The sequence below is a fragment of the Martes martes genome (assembly GCF_963455335.1).
Source record: "Martes martes genome assembly, chromosome: 7".
Taxonomy (NCBI): domain Eukaryota; kingdom Metazoa; phylum Chordata; class Mammalia; order Carnivora; family Mustelidae; genus Martes; species Martes martes.
This window is the reverse complement of record NC_137894.1, coordinates 10,302,594-10,315,573: the sequence shown is the minus strand read 5'-3', so window position 1 is coordinate 10,315,573 and position 12,980 is coordinate 10,302,594.

The window sequence follows — 12,980 nt, the reverse complement described above, 5'->3', positions numbered from 1 at the left end:
GGCTGAGGCTGACCCCCATCTAGCAGACACATTAAACTTTTTTTTTAATTTTATTTGACAGAGAGAGAGAGCACACAAGCAGGGGGACCAGGAGGCAGAGGGGGAAGCAGACTCCTCACTGAGCAGGGAGCCCGATGCGGGACTCGATCCCAGGATCCCTGGGATCATGACCTGAGCTGAAGGCAGCGGCGTAACAACTGAGCCAACCAGGCATCCCCGGACACCTCAGACTTTTAAGATCAGGCCAGTGGAAGTGTACAGTGCCCATCTGTAGCTAATAGGGATGGGCTGTTTGAAGGTAAGCGGTACGGGGTGACAAGAAGGACCTTTGCCCTTGCTGGCCTGATTTCCCTCCCCTAACCTAGGATCTGTTTATGTTCCCTCTCTGTTCCTCTGACCCAGGGCTCCAGATTTTCCTCAATAGATCAGTTAGATTGAAGTTAGATTGAATGTACAGAAGCTTCTATTATTGCCTTTTCTTCTCCTAACTTAAAGGAGCACTACTTCCCTCAGAGAGACAGGGCTTGGGCCCTTGAGAGTTCTTATTTCACATAAGAAACCCAATCAGGAAAGTCATGGAGGATGCCAGACTGGAGAGGGCTGCCTTCCAAGAGAGTGTTACCATTCAAAGCGCCACATGTTCCTATGAAAAGGTAGTTATAATCAGGGTCTTAAGAAGGGCAGTAATTTACAGAATTATTAAAAAAAAAAAATCACTGGCAAGAAAAACTGGACTCAACACTGACGGAAAAGAAAAGAAAAAGGAAACCAAAACAAAACCCGCTATTATGTAGTCAAGAAACTGATCGATGCTTGTCAACTTCATCCCTCTGGCGGGTTTCAAAAATCACAAATAAAAAAGAAAATCCATGGGTTTGCCACGTGGTGAGTGTTTAGGATATGTTAAGCGTGGCTTTCAAAAGAGAGCTCACTGGGTTTTCCTACATTGAGAGTTTGAGAAATACAAAACCTCCCATCAATAGGTCAGGGGATATTGGCAAATGTTTTTAAAAGCTGTAATTTGTCAAGGACATAGTGTGGGTACCCGCCTGACTCTACTGGAAAATGAACAAGAAAGGTGCAAGGAAATGTCGGGCAAAGCAGTCCTCCAAGGGGCTCTAGGCTCCCACACATCCTGGTAGGTGCACCAGGAACACCAGGAAAGAGAAGAGGTTGAGGCTGACCCCCATCTAGCAGACATATTAGATAGACTTTTCTATCAGGCTCATGGAAGTAAACAGTGCCCATCCAGTAGAGCTCACAGACATGGCTAGAGTCATAACCCCTTCGTTTCTCAGACAGAAACCTTAAGGAATGAGACAGTGTTTCCCTCTGGGACAAAAGAGTAGGGCTCCTTACTGCTTGCTAGAAAAGCAGCGGATCCTCCAAATTCGGTGTTCCTCTCCTGCACGTGACTTACTGCACGCCTGACATTCATCTGTGCCTTCTGTGTCCCCTCTGCAGTACTTACAAGGCAAAGGAAAGAGTCACGACATGCCAGGAGTCATAATAACGTCCTTTAGCTGACCCAGGAGCCTTCTCTTCTGAGCATCCATGAAATAACTTTAAGTTAAACCCTTAACCTGTTGTTAAGATTAAATTATAGACTCCCCAAGAAGCTGTGTGGCAAGCGGGTGATCATCTGAAGGTGTCCTACATCTAGGGACAGGGCATGTGGGGAGTGACACCTTTAACAGAATGGCCCAGGGGCTAGAACTTCCTCACTCATAAAACTCTGGAGATTTTAAAGCAATATAATGTCGTATAGGAGAGCAGATACCAGCATCCAAATCCTAGGTCTGCCACTCATTAGGTCTGAGACTGTGGACAACGTACTTCACTAATCACCCTCTGCCTCAGTTTCCTCATCTATGGAATGGCGACAGTAACAGTACACACCCCAGAGGATTATGGTTATGACAATCACTGAATGAATTTACGTCAAGCGCAGCGTATAGAACAGAGTAAATGCCAAATGAATATTGGCTATTACTACCATCAGTTCTAAAAATTCAATGATTCCATATCTTTATATAGTGCCAATTATCCTAGTTCTTTATGGTGCAATATTCCTTCACAGGATATACTGTTCAGTGAAAAAGTCAGGTGGGAAAAAATGCATATAAGCAGCTACTTTTTATAAAGAAAAGGGAGATATTAATATATAAGTGTATTTTGTTATATTTTTAAAACAGAAAGATAAAAAAAACTGATAAAAGATAAAAACTGGAAGAAAAATGGCTGTGTGTAAAGTGTGGGAAGGAATAACAGTGACAGGTTTGGGAGCCAGAATTCTCAGAACATTCCTACTTTGTAGATGGGACTTTAATACCACATCAATAGTTTGCGTAATTATCAAAATTACATCTTAAGTCATCTATAAAAAAAAAACAAAACCAAAAATGGAACAAGTTTAATTGTTCATTGAATTAGGGTCCCCACCACACATAGAAGAGCCATTATCAATGACATTTAAACACAATAATTTACATATCCCTAAGAGGATATACCATGACGATAAAAACTACAAAAAGAAAAAATCTGAAATTGTTTTTCAGTAATCATAGAACACTTTTCCTGCTTTTCTCAAATTCTACCTCCAGGTAATGAAACAGTTGAAATGAGGAACTTTCTCTTGACAGAATTACAAAAGAAGGAATGACAGAATTTGAAGGTCCCCACTATTTAGAGGTCATGACCATCCGTGGCCCACAACCAGCACCACAAAAGCCAGACCTTCTGCGCCTCATTAACAGAAACACACACCACCATCTACGAAGTGTGTCTTAAAAAAAAAAAAAAAAATTTAATCCTGAATCTGATCAGTCCTCAGTGCTAACAACCAATTTACAAAAAAATGCAGGTGGGGGATGGAAGAACATGTTAAAAAGCACCATCTGAACAGTACAAAACTGCAAGATAAATGAGTGATTCCATTTCTTTAACCTGGCAGGAAGAGAGAGAGAAAAACCTATAGATGAAAAGGTTCCTAAGAGACAAGGCAACTATTTGCAAAGCATAGAGCTGTTTAGATCTAATTAAGTGGGTTTGTTTTTTTTAATGAGACAGCTGGAGAAACCTGAACACTGAGTATATATTTGTTAATATTAAGAAATTATCATTAGGGCTTAAGGGGAGACTGGGTGCAGGTACAGAGAGAATGAGAAAGGCCCCGAGTTGGTAATAATTGGCAACAAGCACGCTGAGGTTCATTCAACAATCCTTGCTACTTCTGCATGTGCTTTAAATTCTCCATAATAAAATTATCAGTTATTCTACACAATCTCAGCTTTGAGCCAGACGCAATCAGTAGACACTACGTTCAACTCTGGTCACTTACTAAAAGATTCAGACCAAATGATACAACTCTGCTGAGCCTCAGTCTCCTACTCTGTAAAATGGTCACGATGCAGAGGAAAGGAGAAAACTCATTTCTGAGTGCCTGGAACGTGGTCTGCACCCGCCCGCTGGAGGCTTCCCGCCATCCACAGCTTTCTAAGGCAACGGCATAGCACGCAGCAAACTATGGGACACTAAATTTATTCAGGGCTCGTGCATTACTTGTTTAATGGTCTCCAGCAGGAGTGAAATACATTCTTAAAAGACTATGCTCATGTTGTGTGTGATGAATAGCAATTTCCAACATTGGCCCATGCACATGTACACGCACACGTGCACACGCACGCACACATGCACACACGTGCATGCACATACAGGGCCAGGTGGCCCCTTCCAGGCCGGCCCTAGGTGATTCATGGGATTCACAGGAAGTCAACACCATCTCCCCAGCTGGGAAGGCTCACAGGTTTTAAAAATGCTTCCCCCACACATCCAGACGGCCAGTTCAGAGACCTCACCTTCCCCATTCTGAGCCAAGGCGAGCAGTTTTTTCACGTTACTTCCTTGACCAGATGATGCATCCCATCAGGGAACAGCATTTGCCGCCTCTGAAAAATGGGAGTTGACACAAGCCCCTGCTCTGAGAACATGCACAAAGTGGTTTCCTTTCTCTAACAGCAGCGATGGCTTGGAAGATGGCATGTCTCTTTGCAAAGGCACTGAGTCACTACTCACACTTGTAAAATATCCCTGGGCACATTTGGTGAATATTTTCTAACTCAACATATACAAAGGCATGTGTAGGTTCCTATCAGCCTGGTGTCTCATCCTGCCCTCCCTGTGTTTCCAGCTCTTGGATTTTATGACAGCTGCTGGTAGAGCTGGCTGGAAGCAGAAGAACGCACCCTCTTGGAGAAGGAACCCCCTTGGCTCAGGTCCCTTTGCTGTTTCTTACTGGACCAGTTACCCAATGCCTGTGTCCTAATTTCCTTCCATAAAGTGCAGACAGTAAAACTTAAAGAATCGCTTTGAGAATCACAGTGGATAATACACGTAGAGAACTCCGCCCAGTGTCTGGCCACAGGATGTGCCCCATAAATGTTTGCTGACATTATTACTTCTCTTATGGACTGGTGCTAGGTCTGATCTATGTACCCCCAGCACCTTGCATTGGGTTGACACATGGTCAACTCTCAGAATTCGTTAAATCAATGCATCCATGATACGGAGACAAATAAATTTAACATGTCTCTATTTGTTAAAAAGAAGTTATTTTACGTGTCTCAAAAATATACAGTATTATTATCTTAAACATATGCATTATTTTAACATGCATAACCATACTGTCATTATTCACTGGGCATATAATGACGTTCAGTTAAATTCCATGCACAGGCTTTGGAAATTTTGGAACAAAGGTTCTAGAAAATGCCTCTCTTCAGGTTTGTAAATGTTCAGAACCTGCTTTGGAGCTATGGCAATGTGGAGACAAACTGGACACAAGTTGGATTGGGCTGAATCATTAAGGGCAGACACACTCATCCAGGGGAGAGGAGGAGAGGACCTGGCCTGGGAGTACTGAGGGGGAAAGAAGAAGGGACCGGGGGGTGGGGGGAGGGGGGCAGCCACCAGAGACCCTCAGAAGTCATGATCAGTGAGAAGTGGCGGCTTTTAAACCAAGGGATGAAAGGGGAGGAACCAGGTGAACCAGTGACAAAGCCAATTTGAGAGAAAATTTAAGGAGGTGAATTTTGGACTTTCTGAGCTCTGCCACCGCCTTAGGACACCCAAGCGGAGAGCGGTCTCTTAACGAGCCAGAAATACAGGGCACCCAGATGTTCACGGCACCGCTCCTCACCCTTGCCAAGTGGTGGAAGCGATCCAAGCGTCCACTGAGAAATAAACAGATAAAATGCGGTGTACACACACAAAAGGGTATTATTCAGCCTTTAAAAAGGGAAGAAAATTGTGACACAGGCTACGACACGGAGGAACCTCGAGAACGTAACGCTAAATGAAAGAAGCCAGTACCGAGAAGACAAACGCTGCAGGATGCCACTTAGGAGAGGAAACGAGAAGAGTCGGACCCCACAGAGAGCAGAAGGGTGGCGGCCACCGCCCGGGGGCCTGGTCTGTGGGTGTGGAGTTTCAGTTCTGCAAGAGGGAAGAGTTCTGGAAAGCTGCCACACAACAGTGGGAATACAGTTAGCACTACTGAACTGTACATTTTATAAATGGATAAAACGGTGAATTTTAGGTTAGGCGCTCTTTACCATAATTTAAAAATTTTAAAAAGCGAGCAAGCAAGCTGGAAATAGGGATCTGGAGTCATGAGCCAGAGACGCTCAGTCTCCCAACTTCCCCTGCGCACTAACCCTTCTAGATGGGACGCTGGTGGCTCGCGCCCAGTGTCTGTCCTCTGGACCCGCCCTCCACTCCCCCCCGCCCCCCAGCAGACCAAGAAGAGATGGTTATTTGTCTGCAGGCCACCAAAACAAGCTGACAAGACAGTGTGGATTAAAATCATCTGCTGGGAAGCACACGTAGCTACCGGGACATCATGCCCTCCAGGATGGCACAGGAGGCCTCTGCCACTCTGTGACCCAGCAAGTCACCGCTCCTGTGACCAGTTCGTTTCCGCGGACCTTCTACTCTGGAAGGTCTTCAGGACCTTCCAACCGGCCCGGCTGGCCGGTCGGGCTGCCGATGATTTTCCCTTGTTAAAAGACCTTGGGGGGCGCCTGGGTGGCTCAGTGGGTTAAAGCCTCTGCCTTCGGCTCAGGTCATGAACCCAGGGTCCTGGGATCGAGCCCCTCATCGGGCTCTCTGCTCAGCAGGGAGCCTCTTTCCCCCTCTCTCTCTCTCTGCCTGACTCTCTGCCTACTTGTGATCTCTGTCTGTCAAATAAATAAATAAAATCTTAAAAAAAAAAAAAAGAGCTTGGGAATGAGTATTTCAGCTCGTTGAGCTCTGCTTGCTCTTTAATCTTCCTACATCACCTGTTCCAAGATTCACAAAGCCTTCGTCTCTCCCACCTTCTTACCATTCTTGTCCCACCTGTGGCCTAGTGGGGGTAGAAGATCACCCCTGACTTGCACGGCCAAACAAGCCCGCATGGCTCAGCCTGGGAGGGAAAAACCCCCAAGTCCCAGATCTTCCCGTGGAAGAACAATGACGGTACACCAACTAGAGGCTGCAGGGCCCGGAACAGGAACAAAACCGTCCGGGGAGTGTCTGTCCCTTTACTACAGGGAGACTGTGAAAACATCCCACATGGGGTTTTTTTGGTAGGAACAAGGCTTTATCTTTATGCATTTTAAAAAATTCCCACAGAGAAGCCAGGCCCCGAGCACCCTACACCCAATTAACTTCCTTAGCCTAGACACGGGTCAGCATTTCATACTTTACAGCAAAAATCAGGAGAAGTTCCAGGTACTTAGGAGAGCAGAGAGAGAGGTGGCAGAGAGAGGTGTGTGTAAATAACGTAGCGGAGACGCCTCGCTGCTCAGCTGGTTGAGTGCCCGACTCTCGGTTTCAGCTCAGGTCATGATCTCAGGGTCCTGAGTTCAAGCCCCTCATGGGGCCCCACACTCAGTGTGGGGTCTGCTTGAGATTCTCTCTCTCCCTCTGCCCCTCCCCCACTCAGGTTCACTCTCTACAATAAACAAAGGCTTTAAAAAGAAATAAGTCGTTGAGGGAGGCCACACTTAATACTAAGTAGGGCAGGCTTGGGGTCCCCTCTTATCCACAGTTTCTGAAGATGAGGGAGGGGGGCATATGGCAGAAAACACACAGTCTTTGGGATAACGAAGACCGGGATTACCCTCTGGGCCTTGCCACTGTAGGGCTGTAGGACCCTGGACACGTTGCCTACCCTTCCAGGCCTCAGTTTATTCATGTGCACAGCGAGAACAGCAACCCCAGTCTCCCTGGGCTTTGGAAGGCAGGGGCACAAGACCACAGGCGGAGCACCCATTCTCTGTCTGTTGTAGGGCAAGGACACCAAACGAGAGCGAGCACATCCATCCAGTGTTGCTAACGTCATGCTTCAAACCCACAGGTCCTTGACGCACTTGTCCGAGCAAGCAGACAGCTGTTACATTTTCTTTGTGACCACAATGACTCCTAAAATTAAACACTTGCTCACAACCTACCAATGAGGATGATATTGAGAATTAAAAGCACCGATGCAGGAGACATTTTGTTCTCGATGTGCCCCACGGCTTTCAAATCTTGTCTTTGGCCCCAGATTCACAGCTAGTAATGCCTTCGCCAGCCAATCCAGTGGATCCAGTAGGATCGAGGCAAGGTTCCCCCCGCCCCCAACCCCGCCCCCGATACCAATGTACAGACCAGGGTAGGTGAAATAATCTGGATCTAATAATAGACACCAATGGGTTTCAAAGGTTCCAAGTGTCCATAGACAATTTTAGAATCTATCAGATCCCTGCTGTGCTAACGAGGCCTCTTCCTGGGAATCCAAATTCCCTTTGTAAACTCCATTAGCAACGCACAAGGCAGGTAGGCAAATGTGAATGTTCTTAGGGTAATCATGACTGGGGCAGAAAGGGAGGCACTGGGAAACCACATCCACCGTGCTGCGTGCTTAGAACATTAGAAGAGGAGAGAAGCGGGGCGCCTGGGTGGCTCAGTGGGTTAAGCCTCTGCCTTCAGCTCAGGTCATGATCTCAGGGTCCTGGGATCGAGCCCCACATTGAACTCTCTGCTTGGCGGGAAGCCTGCTTCCCCCCGCCCCCTCTGCCTGCCTCTCTGCCTGCTTGTGATCTCTCTCTGTCAAATAAATAAATAAAATCTTAAAAAAAAAAAAAAAAAAAAGAGGAGAGAAGCATCATCTCTCCCCCAAGCCCTGTCCCCCACCATCCCATACCTGACACAGGAGGCATGGGAATTGGGTAAAGACAGAATGCAGCAACTGTCCTAAAAAGCGTGGGAGGAAACGTGTTGCCCATACAAATTCCGCCAATTTCATCGGCATCCCCAGATGATTTTCTGGGGTCCCTCACAACTTTTTGCCTACTTATCTGTGTGTTTAGAACCACCCCTGAGAGAATCGTTCTCAGTAAGAACACATGGAAAGTTTTGACTTTGAGAGTTCAGATTCCAGTAATGAACAAAGTGCATTTTTAAAATGTTTTTGCTTTTAGGGCAAAAAAAAAAAAAAAAAAAAAAAAAAAAAAAGTTGATTTTCCTCTCTGTGCATCAGTTCAAATCAGCACAGAAAATCTGCTGAATATTACCCCAAACACCCACAGTTAGGCTGAGAGAAGGGATGGAAAATTTTAGCCCCAAAGGAATTTTTTTTTTTTTTTTTTTGGAGAGGGGGGAGGTGAAAGGGGAGGCACAGGGGGAGGAGGGCTGAGAGGGTGTCTCCAGAGTCCCTGGGAACACATTCTGACTTTTCACCCACATTGCCTGAGTGATGCTTCAAATGCTTCCTGTTGGAAGCAGGGGGGCTCCCCGGGGAGCAGATCAAGTTGACGGCTGAACACCGAACAACATTCCATCTGTCACTCTGCACAGCCCATCACCTCAGCTCTCTTGATTTCTCTTACCCCAAGTTGCCCATCATCAGGGTCTGCCCCACATAAGGACTCTGTGTGATCTTAACCTTTTCTGGGTCACGAACCTCTTGGAGAAGCCAGCGAAAACTTCCCCACAGGGGTACACCTCCGAACACTTTTAGAAGGTCACGGATCCCTCCCCGAAAGCACATCCGGGAACCTTTCGTTGCAAGCAGCCCAGTTAAGTAGCCCCCTCGCCCCCCTATTTGTGTTCACACTCTCAAGGCAAATTCCAGAACCCCAGCTCTGAAGACTATACCTGAGCTTTTTTGTGGGTTTTTTGCTTTTTTTTTTTTTTTTTTTTTTAAAAGGAATGACCATTAGCCACTAATCCTTTGGTGTGTTCAGATTTTCATCTGCATGCGAGCAAATCAGGCACATGCACAGACAGACAGACAAACACACACACACACACACACACACACACACACCCCACTTGGCAGGAATGAAACAGCAAAGCCGGGACACAAATGGAGCATACTTATTGAGCGTCTCTGCTCCCGACAAGATGAGGCCATTCCAGGGAGTTAAAGCAGCTTTGGCAACTGGGGTCAGGAAAGGACCCAGGGTTCGTTATGTGCCTTCCATTCAATCAACAGCACCACTGACTAAGGAACGGACCTGCTGGCCGCTCTCCTGCCCACATACACGATCTGCCAGTAAACTGCTTCCTGCTCCTGCACAGGGCCTGCCAATAGGTTATTTTTAAGCGTTTTGCTTGGGTGGTTAGGGAGAAAGTGGAGGGGGCATCCATTTCGGGCCTCTAGGTCCCTTTCCTGTAACTTAAGTGGGATGAAATAATGAAATGGAAAACTGAATCAGAACTTCCAACCCAAATCCCCACCCATTTTTTTTTTTTTTTTTAGTGTATTGGGTCAGGAGTTCTGTTCTTCAGTATACCAGGGGTGAACACCTTGGTATCAGAAAAGAGCTGGCTCTGTGATCAGAAGGCTAGAGCCCAAAGGCAGTTCCTTGCCTAGGAACACTAGCCCCGTGGGAAGGTGCATGGCCAAACTTTAAGAGGAAAGCAATCCATCCAACTCTTCCTTGACCTGACAGGGCATCCATGCCTGTGGACTGTAAAGGTTATAAAGGACAATTCACGTGTTCAAGTCACTGAGATTCCAAGGGCTAGAAGCTCGCTTCAGGCACAGCTGGATCCAGGGAGTCCTCCTGCCTTCTCTTCTGCCCCCGAGTCTTACCTTCCTTTGTGTAGTCCTCACTCCTACGTCCAAATCTCTGCCCGTGGCAGCAATGACAGGCATCAGGGTCTCTGCATTTTGAGAGCTTCCAGCTAGCAGTCCTGGAAATGAAAGTGACTTCTGTCTGAGTCCACCTGCCAAACCTCATGGCAGACTCTGGCTGTCACGCTCCTTGGGCCCATCCTTGCATAGGAGAGACCTTCTCTGTGTCGTGGTCAGCCGTCCCCGAACCACACGATCATGTCTGCAACTTGCAAGAAGCCCCCCTTGGGGAAAGGCGATGTTCCCTCACAAAAACGTGCAGGACGAGGCAAAAAGCAAACGTCCACAACGATGACTCTTCCATGAGGCATTTCAACACAAGAATCTTCCAGCCCTGAAAACCTCACTTGAAGAGGAACACCATTAACCCCCGAGGCCAGTGTTAACGGCAGCAAATCACAGCCCCCCCCCCCCCGAAACCAAAGCCTTCACACAGCTGTTCTCTGAATGCTTCTTGCAGGTTGGGGGGGGTGGGGGTGGGCAGGGAGGAGATAAAGCCAAGATTATTCTAGGTTAGAAAGAAGTTACAAAGTCTACAAATAAGGTAAAGAACATGCATGCTATTCAGGAAAATAGCGCAGAACCTTTTATAGTTAACAACAATGCCTGTGGCACAGTTGAAAAGAAAAATGAAATCAATCTGCTTTCACTAGTCAGGTGCCGTAAGAGGCTGGTACAGAAATAAGGAGGCTTCGATGGCAGAAGAAAAGACGACCCCCCCCCACCCCGCCCAGTGCAGCCTTCATCCTCCCCATGAATCTTCTCTGGGTCCCCCTGAGCCTAAAACCTCTGGTCTTACATCTGGTCTATCAACCACTTGAATGCTAGGTTCTAACATCTCTCGGCAGAGATGCTCACACGCAGGAAACATCTGCAGCCCCCGACCAGCTCCAGGTGGTACTTGCTTCTGCATTCCGACCCTCCCTCCAGGAGACTGAGCACCAGTTGTCCTTAGCCAGACAACGCTCAGTTTGGAGAAATGGTTCCATTTCTTATCCGCTCTGGGATTGCCATTCTTAGGAGGCAGAGGCTGGGCCACAAAGGCACCCCGAGAGGCCCAGCAGCAGGCGCTTGCTCCGCTCTGTCCCATTCTACCACTGGGTCCTGTGCTCATACCAGAGCCTCCGTCCCCTTCCCTGACCCAACGCCCGTATCCCTTGCAATCCCAGGAGAGGACACCGTCTGTTCTGGCCGTGGCATTCACAACGAAAAACACCTTCCTCACCACCTTGTTCCGTTCGTTTTAGTTCTTCACCATCCGAAAGGTGAAAACAACTTCAAGATCAGAGTCTCCAAAACGGCAAGGCACCGATGCATTCGAGCTGGCCTATGCGCTATTGACTCACAGAGGGTTTTTGGAGGGGACGTCGACAAGCTGGCACTTCGGGTCCCTTGTAAAACGCAGACTTCTGGTCACTCCTAAAAATCAGAAGATTGGGCAAGACGGACTCTGCATTCCCAGGGAAACAAATGGCAGAGGACAAAGCAAAGGCTCCAGGTTTCCCAGCCTCCATACAGTCTGCGGCCCGTCACTGACTCGCTGCGTCCCTGCGGCACACGTACAATTACTCCCCTGAGCAGCAGACGTGGGAGAGGAGTGCAGAACCCACACTCCCGGCCGGCCTGAAGCCTCTTTCAAGCCCTGCTTCTGCCTCACTTATTTCTGTTCTGGAAAAAGTCATTGCAAACCCAAAGGGCTGCTTTTCCAGCTCACACTGAATCATCTGCACCAACCTGAGTTTTTCAAACTTTCAGCAGATACAGATGCTCGCCACACACAGGCCCAATGAGCACGTTCCAGCATTTCTAGATTAACGAAATACCCTGCAGTTATCTTGATAATAAATTTTACTTCTAACTGCTCTATCAGTAAGTTTACAATATGTCAACTGGAACTAGGTTTACATATAGTAGGGCCTTCACTAAAAATATATACAAAACAAGGCTGGAATTAAATACGCCTAAATATGGACAAGAATTTTGTATAGGTACCTGGATCAGAAATTTTTTTTAAGGATTTTATTTATTTATTTGACAGCGAGAGATCACAAGCAGGCAGAGAGTCAGGCAGAGAGAGAGGGGGAAGCAGGCTCCCTGCTGAGCAGAGAGCCCGATGCGGGGCTCGATCCCAGGACCCCGGGATCATGACCTGAGCCGAAGGCAGAGGCTTTAACCCACTGAGCCACTCAGGCGCCCCTATTTCTTATTCTATTTTGGTTCTTCCCAGTTTTACTAAAATGAGAATACATTCTTTGAAGAACAGAGCCAGTAGTAAGAAGCCAGGTAGGAAGCACGGTGACGAAACCCAGAGAGCTAAGCTGAACCTCACATCGTGGCCATGGCTGGGGTACGCAGGCTAGGGGGCCCCCCTGACTTACCACGGACCGGACCACCCGCTGCCTGGGGCCCTGCTGGCACTTTACACACGTTGAGATGAGCCACAGGAAGGGTCTGCGGGCAAAGAAGAGCCCTGCCGATTTAATTCAGGACTGAAGAGGTTGCTATTCTTAGATCTACGAGGTGGATTATGTCCCAAGCTGAAAACCAGGATCCGACTACCCTTTGTCAAGAGACCTGCCAGTGTGTTTCAGTAAGTCACTTACTCCCACCTGCCTTTCCGCACCTGGAGAGGACAGGATCATACAAATGAACAGGACCGTGTTTATTGATCTCCACCACGAAACCCAATGCAAAGGATACCAAGGCAAAGACTTGCCAGGTAGATCCCGGCCTCGTTTTACTGCTAAGGAAACAGGCTCAAGTCAACCAGAAAGGTGTCCAAAACCCTGGTGGCAGGTCCGTGGCGGAGCCAGCA